The sequence below is a fragment of the Brachyhypopomus gauderio genome, unplaced genomic scaffold (genome assembly GCF_052324685.1).
Source record: "Brachyhypopomus gauderio isolate BG-103 unplaced genomic scaffold, BGAUD_0.2 sc45, whole genome shotgun sequence".
NCBI lineage: Eukaryota > Metazoa > Chordata > Actinopteri > Gymnotiformes > Hypopomidae > Brachyhypopomus > Brachyhypopomus gauderio.
The window spans coordinates 2,181,792-2,195,000 of NW_027506871.1; the positions used below are offsets into that span (position 1 = coordinate 2,181,792).

A 13,209-nucleotide genomic window follows, 5' to 3' on the forward strand; every position below is an offset into this window, starting at 1 on the left:
AACGCACGTTAGCAGTCGTCAAAAACTGTAATGCACAGACTATGCTTTTCATGTTATCACTGCACATGTTGTGCTTTCTTGCTGCTGACAAAAAAATTCAATGTTAGTATAACTCAAAATACTACTCAATGGATTTAGCATTTTTACAACCGAGTTGTTTTTACCAAATTAGATTGCTTGATATCAGTAAAATCAAATAGAAAAGGTTGTTTTAGATATAAAAAATTATGTGGTTTAGTTCACATAAAGGTTTTGAAGTGGAAAAGTCACACTGTATTAATGAAAATATTTGTTTTATTAAAATGTCTGCTGGCACATATATATCTTTTTTTTTCGTGGTGTATAATGATGGTTGCATAAAGCAAAATGTAATGAGAAAAGCCTATTGTGCAATACACCATAGTTACTTTAAACTATTTTTAACTAAAAGATAACAAAAAGACTATTATTAATGAAAATATATTTTACAAGTGAATATTTGGCTAAGCTTGAATCTCTGTGTCTGCCTATCAGTCTTGCACACTGATTTATAGTTTATGTCTTTCCATGAATAAGCTAAAGAAGACCGGTAAGTCATTTTTAGGGTATGTTGTGTGTTGTGTGTATGTTTGGTGTTCAAAATACCAGCAATGCAATAATTAAAATCACATAAGATGTCTTATGGCTTATTATTAATAAGCAACTCTGCTCATATGCTGGTGTTGTCTGCTCTGCACACAGGCTGCTCGATACCATACCGACCACATAACCTTTGGCTTGTACAGCGTGACATTTTGCCACCTCACTGTGAGAAGAAAAGCGTGTCAGGCGTCCTGGGCAGCGTGGCTCGGAAGGTGAGCTACCTCACCGCGGAGTGTGCCAGCGGAGAGGAGGTAGAAGCTGAACGCCGAGGATTGAGGGCCGCGGCGTGTACCGCCGGAGAGGAGGTGGAAGTTAAACGCCGAGAACTGAAGCTGGAGGTGGCAGGCCGCAACGTGCACCAGCGAGGAGCGGCGGTGGCAAAGAAACGAGGTTGGAAACAGGTGATTAAACCATGCCGGGAAGACGGGGAGAAAGAGAGCCAGCAGGAACGGAGAACATGGAGGAGATCAGAAAATCATTAAACTTCATGTCGGCCGAGCTAACCAAGTTGGCTTCGCAGCAAGAAAAATTAATGGGACTGATGGATGAGGTAAAGGCACTAAAACTGATGGTGCAGGAGAGAGACAGTAGAATATTGGAACTGGAGAAACGAGTGGACGATATGGAGCAATACTCAAGAAGAGAGGAGGTAATAATATCTGGACTGAAAACAAGACACAGGACATATGCTAGAGTTGCTTCAGCTGAAATAACAACAGAGGATGCACCACGAGGTGAGATACAAACACTGGAGCAACAAGTCGTGTCTTTTTTACAAAGTAAAGACATTAACATTAAAAAAGAAACGATATCAGTCTGTCACAGCCTGCCCAGCAGGACAGAGGAACCAATAATTGTAATCAGATTCATCAGCAGAAAGATGAAAGACGAACTCTTAATACAAGCAAGGAAATTAAAGGGAACAAAAGTATACATAAACGAACATTTAACAAAAAAGAATGCAAACATCGCAAAAAAACAAAAACAAATTTGGGCTACTTGGACGAGAAACGGAAATGTTTGGATTAAAGCAGGAGAACGAACACAAGCCAAAATAATAAAAGAGAAAAAAGAGTTAGATGAGTTCAGGAGGGGACAAACAACACAATGACAAAGCATTTAGGAACAAAGGAATAACACAAAGCTATTCAAATAAAATAAACTATCATAGACACAGATAACCAAAATATGGACTGTGATGATACAGAAATCAAAATATATAATTCAGATAATATTGTAGATGTAAATTTTTTTCCAGGAATTAAACAATGTGACTACTATAATGAGGAACAATTTAACAATGATAAACAACTAGATGGAGCGCTGTCAATAATTCATTTTAATAGTAGAAGTTTGAATGCAAATTTATCTAAAATAAAAGACTACTTAAAACAATTACAGAGAAAGTTCAGTGTTATAGCCATTTCAGAAACATGGCTCAATGATGAAAATATACAAAGTATTGAAATAGAAGGATATGGACTGTACTACATGAATAGAGGTAATAAAAGAGGTGGAGGAGTCGCATTGTTTGTAAATACTGAAATAAAATGTAAAATTAAAGATAAAATGTCAACAGCTGTTGACAATCTAATGGAAATAATTACAATTGAAATCATAAGTGAGATCTCAAAAAATATAATAATCAGTTGTGTTTATCGGCCACCCGACTCAAATATTGAAATATTCTCTAATAAAATCATGGAGCTCCTTGAAATGAGTTATAATAAAACAGTTTTTTTGTGCGGTGATTTCAACATTGACCTTGGGAATCAAATTGATACCAGTAATATGTTCATTAACGCAATGTATAGTTTGGGTCTCTATCCATTAATATTAAAACCAACAAGAATTACAACATTTACTGCTACAATAATTGATAATATATTTACTAATGTAAGAGATGGAGAAGTGTTGAGTGGACTTTTAACAACTGATGTAAGTGATCATCTACCAGTTTTTACTGTTTATAAAAATGATCAATGTAAAAGGTCTATAGCTACAACAAAAAAGAAAAGGTTTAATACATCAAAACATACTTTGGATAAATTGAAAGATGATTTAAATAAACAAGACTGGAAAGAAGTATATGTTAATGATGTTAACAAAGCATATGACGCATTTATGAATACTTTGGAAGTTTTGTATGAAAAACATTGTATGGAAAATGTTCCCAAGAAAGATGTTGTGGACAAGCCATGGATGACCAAAGGGTTGAGAAATGCCTGTAAAAAAAGAATGCTTTATATTCATCCTTTTTGAAATTAAGAACAAAAGAAGCAGAAGACAGATACAAGAAATATAAAAATAAACTGGTATGGATTATAAGAAAACATAAGAAAGAATATTATAGTGACTTATTAAGCAAAAGTAATGGTGATACTAAAACAACATGGGGAATAATAAATAGTGTCTTAAAAAATCATAAAGCACGATCAGGTATTTCACGATACTTTGTAAAAGAAAATAAGGAACTCTATGACCAATATGAAATAGCAAATGAATTCAATCATTATTATGTTAATGTTGGTCCAAGTCTTGCGGCTCAAATATCAAAACCTGATAATGACGTGACTGAAACAATCAGAGGTTGCGCAAACAGCATCTTTCTTGGTGAAACAAATGAGGATGAAATATTGAGTTTGGTCAAAAATTTTGCTGACAAAAGATCAAAAGATTGGGTGGATATGGATATGATGTTTGTTAAGAAAATAATGAGATATGTTATTAAGCCATTTACATACATATGCAAGTTATCATTTTCAACAGGAATATTCCCAAACAATATGAAAATTGCTAAGGTAATTCCAATTTACAAAAATGGTGAGAAATGTGTATTCAGTAATTATAGGCCAATATCCTTATTACCACAGTTTTCAAAAATCTTGGAGAAATTGTTTGTGACCAGATTGGATCAATTTATCAATAAATATACCATTTTAAGTAATAGTCAGTATGGATTTAGAGCCAATAACTCAACTTCAATGGCCCTCATCGAACTGACAGAACAAATAACAAATGCTGTTGATCAAAAAAAATACTGCGCTAGTATCTATGTTGATTTAAAGAAAGCATTCGACACAATTGACCATAGCATTCTACTTGAAAAACTAAAAAAATATGGGATTAGAGGACCAGCATTACAATGGATAACTAGTTATTTGGAAAATAGAAAACAGTTTGTACAAATACATGATGTAAGATCTGAACTCAGTGGAATAACATGTGGAGTTCCTCAGGGATCAGTACTTGGACCAAAATTGTTTATCCTATATGTGAATGACTTGGTCAATGTGTCTGGGCTCTTTAAATGCATATTATTTGCTGATGATACAACATTTTTTTGTTTGGGTAAAGACATTGAACGTATGTTAGAGAAAATGCAAACAGAATTTGTGAAAATACAAAACTGGTTTAAATTAAACAAATTATCATTAAACTTGGATAAAACTAATTATATGATATTTACAAAAAGACAAAGAACTGTTAATATTCTGTTTAGAGTTGGGGGTGTGGAGATAAACAGAGTCAGTGAAGTAAAGTTTTTGGGTGTTACTATAGATGAGAAATTGACATGGAAACCTCATATAAATCACCTAAGAATAAAACTAGCTAAATCTATTGCATTGCTTTATAGAGTAAGGGACTTGTTTAATGATAAAGTTTTGTATATGTTATACAACACATTAATTGTCCCACACTTGGTTTACTGTGTTGAGGTATGGGGTAAAGCATGCAAGACTATTACACATCCTGTTTTTGTTTTGCAAAAAAAAGCTGTAAGAGTTATCACTCGAAAAAATTACCATTATCCATCTAATATATTATTTTGTAAATTGAAATTATTGAAATTTTATGAGTTGGTTGATTATAATATATTGTTAGTTATGTACAAAGCTCACCAAAACATACTACCTTCAAACATTCAGATAAATTTTGTGAAGAGAGAGTCCTGTTATAATCTTAAGGGAATAGAGATGTTTATAAAACCTAAATGTAGAACATGTTTGAAAGAACGGTGCACCGCAATCCAAGGAGTAAGATTATGGAATGATCTGAAAGATGATGTTAAAAGGGCCAAATCACTGTACATGTTTAAGATATTGATAAAGGCTCGACTTTTAAAAAAATATGAAATAATATGAACTGTATATATCTTGTAGTTCAAATTGTATAGTTGTTTGTGATTTTATTTAAGCAGGCCATTAGTGCTGCTAGTGTATATTTTATTACATTGTCGATACGTGAGTGTGCTGTTTTAGCGCCGTGAGAGGTGAAACGTCTGGTGGCTGCTCGTGAGAACTCGCATCCAGCGCAAATATTATATTTGCTGGTTATATCGCATATACACCCACATATTGTGTCTGAATTATCACATTTTTCTTTATCAGTGGACTGTTGAGAGTGATCAAATTCTGGAACGGCTCCGTCTTCCGGATCAAGAGATATACTTGCTGGACACCAGTACTGCAAATTTTTTTTCGAGCTCCATCTAACACCGTCACCGTAAGACTGTTCCATACGGATCCGGCGTTAGTCCGGAGACAAGAAATTTTTTTTTGTTTGGTTTGTTTGTTGTGTATATATATATATATGTGTGTATGAATGTATGGTATATATATATATATATATATTGTTATTATTCATGAACATAGTATATATATATTTTTAATAGACATCATTTGAAAAAAATTCCATTCGTCTGCGTATTTGTGTGCTTAAGTTGAGTGCGAGCTAGAGTTGTCTCTAAGCTGCCCCAAATATAATTTAAATTATATCAACTACAAATTTTATTTATTCACTCCAATATCCCAGACCCTGTAGATTAATTTCCTTACAGGATCATACCCTATATTTTATTATTGGGTTACATAAACACTACACAATTACCTGGATGACATCAAGGAAGCAGAACTGGACCTAACTAGCTAGCACACGAGCTAAAAGCTCACGAGGCACCAACCACGCAGAACTGACACAGAACTGGTTGATAAAACTGCCAATCCATAATAAAAGCTCTCTTAATGTAAAAGGCAAGAGTATGTAACAGATAAAGAGAAGGTCCTGGGGCAGGTCCTTTCTCTCTTTTACCTAGAAACAACGGTGTGAATTATTTTTTTAAACACACTATTTTGTGTGGTTGGAGTATTATTACCTTGGACAAACCTCTGTGCCAGTAAGGAGGCACGAAATATTCTTGAATTGTGCACCGAACCGGGCCATTCTGTGTTGGAAAATAGATATTCTGATATATTAAAATTAGGGTTGTCCCGATCCGATATTTGGATCGGATCGGCCGCCGATATTAGCAAAAAAATGCGTATCGGCAGACACGAGAAAATGCCGATCCAGACTCCCGATCCAGTTTTTTTAAGTCCGATCCCGGTTTTCCTGCGCACCCATTTAGATAATCCATTCCAGTTTTTGCTAGTGAGAGTAAAATCTGGTCCGCATTTTCCAGCACACCTTCAGCACACGAGCGTAGTTTCTGCCCCAATTTAGCTCCGTGGCATCTCGGACCGCCGTGTAAATTTGAAGTTATCGGTCAGTTGTGTGGGATTATTTTACCTTAAAGGATGACAAAGACGAAGAGGTAGAGTGCAACATATGCCACAGTAAAGTCAAGCGTTGTGGTAAAGCTGTAAGAACTTTTAATACCACCAATCTAATCAAGCATTTAGCGAAATACCACCATAAACAACATGACGAGTTTCTAATGAAAACCGAAGACAAAAAGAAAGGTCCTACACAACTAACACTGGCAGAAACGTTTGAATTGAAGGGAGTGTATAGATGGGGATGGAGCAGCAAAGTGTGGAGTAGAAGGCATTTTGCTTTTAATTAGTTTATGATATGTGCACGGATTTTTTTTAAGCTTTGGTTTACACTTGTTCAAGAGCACTGATGGATGTTAATGTTAATAATACACTATTTTCCACTCAGGTTGTGTGTTTTTTTTAAAATATAATTTACAATATTATTTGCACTTGTGGCTTTTTAATCCGTGGTTTACTGATGCTATTTCTGTTTGTTATTTAATATTTTGTCTATTTTGAGTTTATTAATTGCTAAATAAACAGGTCAGTTTCTCCTTACCAACCATTGTGTATTATTCAAACACACCTAATTCAGCTGGCTACTTGTTATCAAGAGTAAAACGCTTTTCAACATGAGTTTGACAACAAAGTAAGTTGGCTAAATAACTTTAAACTTTAATACATGCTCGGATAGACCGGTATCGGTATCGGCCGATATCGGTATCGGATCGGAAGTGCAAATAAATATCGGTATCGGATCGGAAGTTCAAAAAGCTGGATCGGGACATCCCTAATTAAAATAGATATTTTGATACATTAAAATAGATATGCTGTGGTGCAAATCATCTAGAACACAAAGTGACAAAGGTTGAAAGTTGGACTGACTGAATTTACATGCTTTAAAATTTGGGTAGACAAAACTTGCATGTACCTGTACATTGATGTGGTAAAATGATTTTGGATTCACATAGTCTGCCTCAGTGGGTCCAGATGGAACCTTTATCCAGATGTGAGTGAGTCTATAGCAACAATGATATTAGCAAATCCTGGAGAATTTAATGCATTTTGAACTAAATTAATTTTACCATGAAATAGTTGATCAAGATGAATACAAAGCACTTCTGTAAATGCTCTGGATAAGAACATCTGTTAAACCATGTAAATTTAACTCAAAGTTACTGATCAAACCAACACTACTTCTCATGCATACATACTAGCTGTTCTGAAAAAAAGCTTATTTTATGCGTAGGATGCCTCTGTGATCAAGGAATTTATTTAATATATTAGGGAAGTGCTTAAGCACAAGGCAAACCTTTCGAATTTTGCGTTCTATTTTACACTGATCTGAATTTGTTTTCAGATTAAACCAATAAATTGAAATGTGCAGAAACCTCACTGAATAATACTGAATATGTACTCTGAAAATCAAAATATAAATTGCTTCGGGAAAGAATTATAACATTTTAATAATAATAATAACAACCTGCAATAATACGTAATTACAGTGCTCAGTTAAATGTATAAAGATATGAGATGATATATATGATATGATATGCTGTGGCGGAACCTGGTTCCTGACTATGACATCACAAGGCTCAGCCAATAGAAGCAGTCCGGCTAAGCTAAAGACCCCCCCCCGCAAAATTCTTTGCCTCTTGTGCCTGTGAGACATTTATCTACCGTGTTTGATATTTTCAGGCGCGCGTGCCCAAAATCTCACCGTGCGCCTGAGCAATTTGGCTCAGCAACATTTCGTCACCAGCCAATTGGAAGCTTGCTTGGCGTCACATGACACTTCGGCGTTAACGCCGTTAACGCCCACCACTAATGAAAAGTAAAGAACGTTGAACAGATAATAAATAACAATTTGGCGATAGAACAAAAAAATACAGAAAGAAAATGGCAACGTACACAGAGCAAGTTGTAATGCCCGACGCTCTCCAAGAACTTCAACTCGAAGAGAGGCTAGTTGAGCTCTGGCCTGACTACGGTTGTTTGTACGATGTATGGTCACCCGACTTTAAAGATAGAGCTAAAAGAGAACAAGCTTATCATGATTTGGCTATCAAATTGCAGCAGACAGGTAGGTTTGTATGTTTGTGTAACACCCCTGTGTGTTTGCTTCTTTCAGATTTGAGCATGCCTACTTTTGTCTTAATGATTAAATTACAATCCTTCAATTATATGACTTATGACAAAATCCACCACATTTATTATTATAAATGTATTTATTTATTATTAAACATTTATTTTACAGTTGAATGGGTGAAGAACAAGTTGCGGCAGCTCCGCAACTGCTATACTAAAAGTAAAAAGCCAGTAGTGGGAGTGCCAGGAAGAATCCATCTAAGAGGACACTGTGGTTACTGGAAAAATTGCAATTCCTCGCACCCTATATTGCCACAAGACCCACCGTGTCCTCAATTAATCCGGTAAGTAAACTGAGCTAAATTACACTGAAGTTATGCGATCCTGCCAAGGAACGGAGCCAACGTCAGATATGAAGTACTGTGTAATTTGTTCACGTTGCTTCTTGGCTTGCTGTGTTGGGTTCCTCTGATGATTTTGTGTCATGCCAAGCAACTGTGGGTCATTTCTCCAGGCACCAGTCAGGAATTTACCAGCCTCAGTATCTTCAACATCACACACACTCAGGTAGATTTGCTTGTTTCGGTCAATTAGGAGATTATGTAAACAACAAGATGCCAAAATTAGATATACAACTTTATCAGGGCAAAGCTGAATTGTGGTGAGAAAAACACGAAATCGATTCGCTAATATGCCGAATGCATTCTCAACTGTACGACGAGCATGAGAAATTCTATAGTTTAATATTCTCTTTGGTTTGTCCAGTTGCCTCTGTGGGTAGGGTTTCATTAGATGTGTGCTCAAAGGGAAAGTGTCATCTCCAATCATGTGAAAAAGCAGTTTCTCAACCATCCCATTGACAGTTGATGGGACAATTGTTAATTACAAAACATTCGTTTTTGTTATTGTTTCATGACACTATATCATTTCACATTCTATTTGTACTTGTAAGCTTAAAGTTGTTATTGGTACTGTTTGTTAACACGAGTATCATTTTCAGATGTTCTGTTGTGCTTGTTTGAATAAAAAAATATTTATTCTTACCTTCAAATATTCATCCTTTAACACTTCATAAATTGCATGGCATGTGTCAGCGACTATGTCTGACATTGTGGGTTCTCCCATCCTGAAAACTTCGAAAACTTTCGCCTAAAAAATAACACACATCCAATGACAAATGATAAGAATTTGCAAATAATTGTGTAAAATATATTAACCATTTCATTGCTGGATACCTCACAACTAGGGGTGTGACGAGATCTCTGTGTCTCGTGATCTCGCGAGACTCAACTCCGCGAGATTTCTCGTCGTGTTAAAAATCTGTCTCGCGAGATTTGATGACGTCACAATGACGTGGGAAAATACAGGTATTACTATTGAAGATGCCCCGCCACTTTCAAATCATTTGTTTGGCATCATTTTGGGAACCCGGCGTAAATGATAAATGGCAAGAGAGTGACTGATAAGACACTGACCATATACAAACATTGTATGAAAATAATGCCGTACAGCGCGACTAATACGAGCAGGATGCAGAGACATTTACAGGACCACCACAGCTCAGTACTCACATCAACATATCTCACTTGAACAGAGGTAGCAAGGACAGAACGGCGCTTTGGCAAGTTGAGACAGCAAAGGATATCGGGAGCAGTGTGGGGATGCTAATATGTGGACATGCTAATATTCTTAAAAATGAACATGGCAGTGTAGTTGCAGCAAATTCAGTGACATACTTGGTCAGGCTCTATTTGCACTATTTGCACTCTGTATTGACAGAGAAGAACTTTTTGTTTTGTACATAATACAGTGAGTCCCCGCTTAACGACGGGTCTGGATAACAACGGACCGGAGTTACCACGACTTTTAATTTAATTTTACGTGGAGGAGCAGTGGAGTGTTGTGTAGTGTAGTGGAGTGTTGTGTAGCCCATCTCGGTAACGCGATCGCTCTTTCTCACGCTGTACGCACGAGAACATTGTTAGTTTTTTCTATACTGTATTTACGATCAAAGCGTATCTAAATATAGGGTCACGCTTAACAACGAAAACTGCTTTACAACGGACTTTTCAGTCTCTTACATAATGCATGTTATGCATTAACATAATGCATTAACATTTCAAAATGCATGTTTAAAGTTAAATAAAATTTAAATAAAAGTCTATTGTCCAGTCACATAATTTGTAATTTTAGTGTTCTTAAAATCTCGTCTCGAATCTCGTGAACCCAGTCTCGTGTCTTGTCTCGTGAGCTGAGTGTCTCGTCACACCCCTACTCACAACTAATGTTTTTCTTTCTGATTAATTTATTTTGCTCCCACAAGAGGACATACATTTACTGGGAATAAATATTAGATACAGAATGAGGTTCTCCTCATTAGCCAATTGTTGAGGGCTTTAAACTTCTATCAACCACTTTAGCCCAGCGTGTTCGTTTGATGGGAAGGAGATAGCAGGAACAACAGACCAAAATTATAGCAATACCAAAAAGGCCTTTATTAAAACAGAGATATCTCTGGGGATCTCACATCCTAACATTTACATCAGAGAGACCCAACAAGTGTTTGTACACATGGACGTAATTTTGATTTCAAAAGTGGGGGGGACATGGATTCGTCGCTATTTAAATATTTGGTTTTAACCGTAAAAACTGGGGGGGACCAAAACCGGCTTTTGAAAAAGTGGGGGGGAGATGTGTCCCCCCCCCCCCCCCCCCCCCCCCCGTCCCCCCCCAAAATTACGTCCGTGTTTGTACATGCCATCTTTATATATGATTTCTCCGCCCCCAAACGCTTTGATCTTCTTCTATACCTTACATGGTGTTGTTGTTCGAGCAAACATGATTTTGCTGTTCAAGCAGACATGACTTTTCCATTTGTTTCAACATATTAGAATATCTGTTCAAAGGGATGCGGTCATACACCGGTATGTTGTACTTCTCCTTTATCAGTCTCACACTGCGGTCCTCAACTTCCCGTTGACCGGGTCATCTTCCCTTTGAAACTCCTTACACATCATGATTTCCTAAGGCCCTTCTTAGGGTTCACAGCTTAAACACATCTAATCCAGTAGTTATATTAAATTACTATATTATGTTAATGGTAAGCAAAATATATTGTTGCTAATGCTAGTGCTAAGAAAAAACCCAAAATCACAACACCAACTTTCTTTGCTTTAAATGTACTTAGAACCTAAAGTGACAAATCTGAGAGATGCAATTAAAACTAAAAAAGAACATTTCAATTTTTCATTCTTAAATTGCCTATTGCACTACTGATCATGAATCAAGAATCCAAGGACATTGCTGAAATATCAGAATAAATGTCCTCCATTTATTTTAAGCCCTGCTTTTATAAGTCTGATTTGTAGTATAAATTATCTTTAGTTTACATACCAGTTGCCAGAAACCTGAGGGTAGCATCCAGTCGTTCACCAGGGCAGATGCTGGATCTCATTACAGTATCCTCTCTTTGAATAACAGGCCCGACTTTGAGTAAAACTTCTTGAAAAACATCCCAATCGAGTCGAATCGAAGTGGAAGTTTCTAAAAGTTACTGGGTCCTCGAATCTCCTGTACGAGGTTCGCGTACACGTCCAGCTCTGGTCGTCTCAACATCCACTTTCGAGTCCAGACGGTCCTACTTAGTAATGCGCGTCTTTTACGTCGACGGCGCATCAGTAAAACGGCAGCAAGACCCAATCTTTCTTCATTTGTAAGACTATCTAATCCTGCTATTTTCTTTCCGTATTTTTTTATCGCCAAATTGTTATTTATTATCTGTTCAACATTCTTTACTTTTGATTAGTGGTGGGCGTTAACGCCGAAGTGTCACGTGACTCCAAGCGAGCTTCCAATTGGCTGGTGACGAAACGTTGCTGAGCCAAATTGCTCAGGCGAGCGCGCACGGTGAGATTTGGGGCACGCGCGCCTGAAAATATCAAACACGGTAGATAAATGTCTCACAGGCACAAGAGGCAGAAAATATCAAACACGTTAGATAAATGTCTCACAGGCACAAGAGGCAGAAAATATCAAACACGTTAGATAAATGTCTCACAGGCACAAGAGGCAGAAAATATCAAACACGTTAGATAAATGTCTCACAGGCACAAGAGGCAGAAACTTTTGTCTCAAGCGTCCGCACACGGCGAGCAACTGGGGGGGGGGGGGGGGGGCTTAAGCTATATGACATCACACGGTCGGCCAATAGGAGCGGTCCGGCTAAGCTAAGCCTCAACTCTAGCCTGGTATGGAGCTAGTTCGTATATGTTGCTGTAGCAACTGAGCGAGGCTCAAGTCTAGCCTCTTTCGTGGAACCGAATTTGACCAAAATGAACCAGGCTCGTCTTAAAAAGCCCGACTTAGTAAGTTAGCTCGCTTCGTGTCCCCTGAAGTCGCTTCCACGTTTGCCTGTTTTCTGCCTCCCTCATTGGTCAGCCCCACCCTTAGTGCGTTACACACCCTCATAATGAACCAATCACAATACACAAATACACAGGAACGCCCTCTTCTGCAATGAAAAGATATATAGCACATCTTCCTCATTGCTTGTGGGGAAGAAACTGCTTGTTGAGTTTCTGTTACTCACGTACCTCATAGTTACAGCCACTGTCTATATTGCCAGGTACACCGAGTCAAGATAATAGCGTGTCTCTCTGGGAGTTTTTTCAACTTATAAACCTGCTTTCAGAAACACCTCGGTTATACCTCGAAATGTCCACTAGAGGGCGACACATACCCGAGTGTCCAGACTCCTCGTATTCACGTGAAACAACGCCGGTGAAGCGTTTTCATGGGACTTACAACAATTAAAAATGTCTTCCTTAATGCGTAATCCTGCATAATGCTTATTACATGTGTCATGATAAACTACAAGTGATAGAACATTGCTGGCATATCCTTCATGAAGCTGAATGCACACATGGTTTGATTTATGTACGCATTAAGAACGCATTAATCCTTA

At 37.2% G+C, this 13,209-nt stretch overlaps 1 protein-coding gene and 1 long non-coding RNA gene across 2 annotated transcripts in view; one reads left to right on the forward strand and one right to left on the reverse strand.

The window, feature by feature from the left end:
* Positions 1 to 8,427: 8,427 nt before the first annotated feature.
* On the reverse strand, positions 8,428 to 12,303 carry LOC143486781 (uncharacterized). The gene is made up of 3 exons (XR_013123666.1): positions 11,640 to 12,303; positions 9,291 to 9,395; positions 8,428 to 8,822 (listed from the first exon to the last, which is right to left on the reverse strand). It is a non-coding gene; the product is annotated as an uncharacterized LOC143486781 (long non-coding RNA).
* An 828-nt stretch (positions 12,304 to 13,131) lies between these two features.
* Positions 13,132 to 13,209, forward strand: part of LOC143486700 (disks large homolog 4-like) — an 84,647-nt gene continuing 84,569 nt past the window's right edge. The window contains exon 1 of the mRNA XM_076986051.1: positions 13,132 to 13,209. This exon is cut by the window's right edge and continues 86 nt beyond it. The gene's annotated coding sequence lies outside the window, so the exon portion shown is untranslated.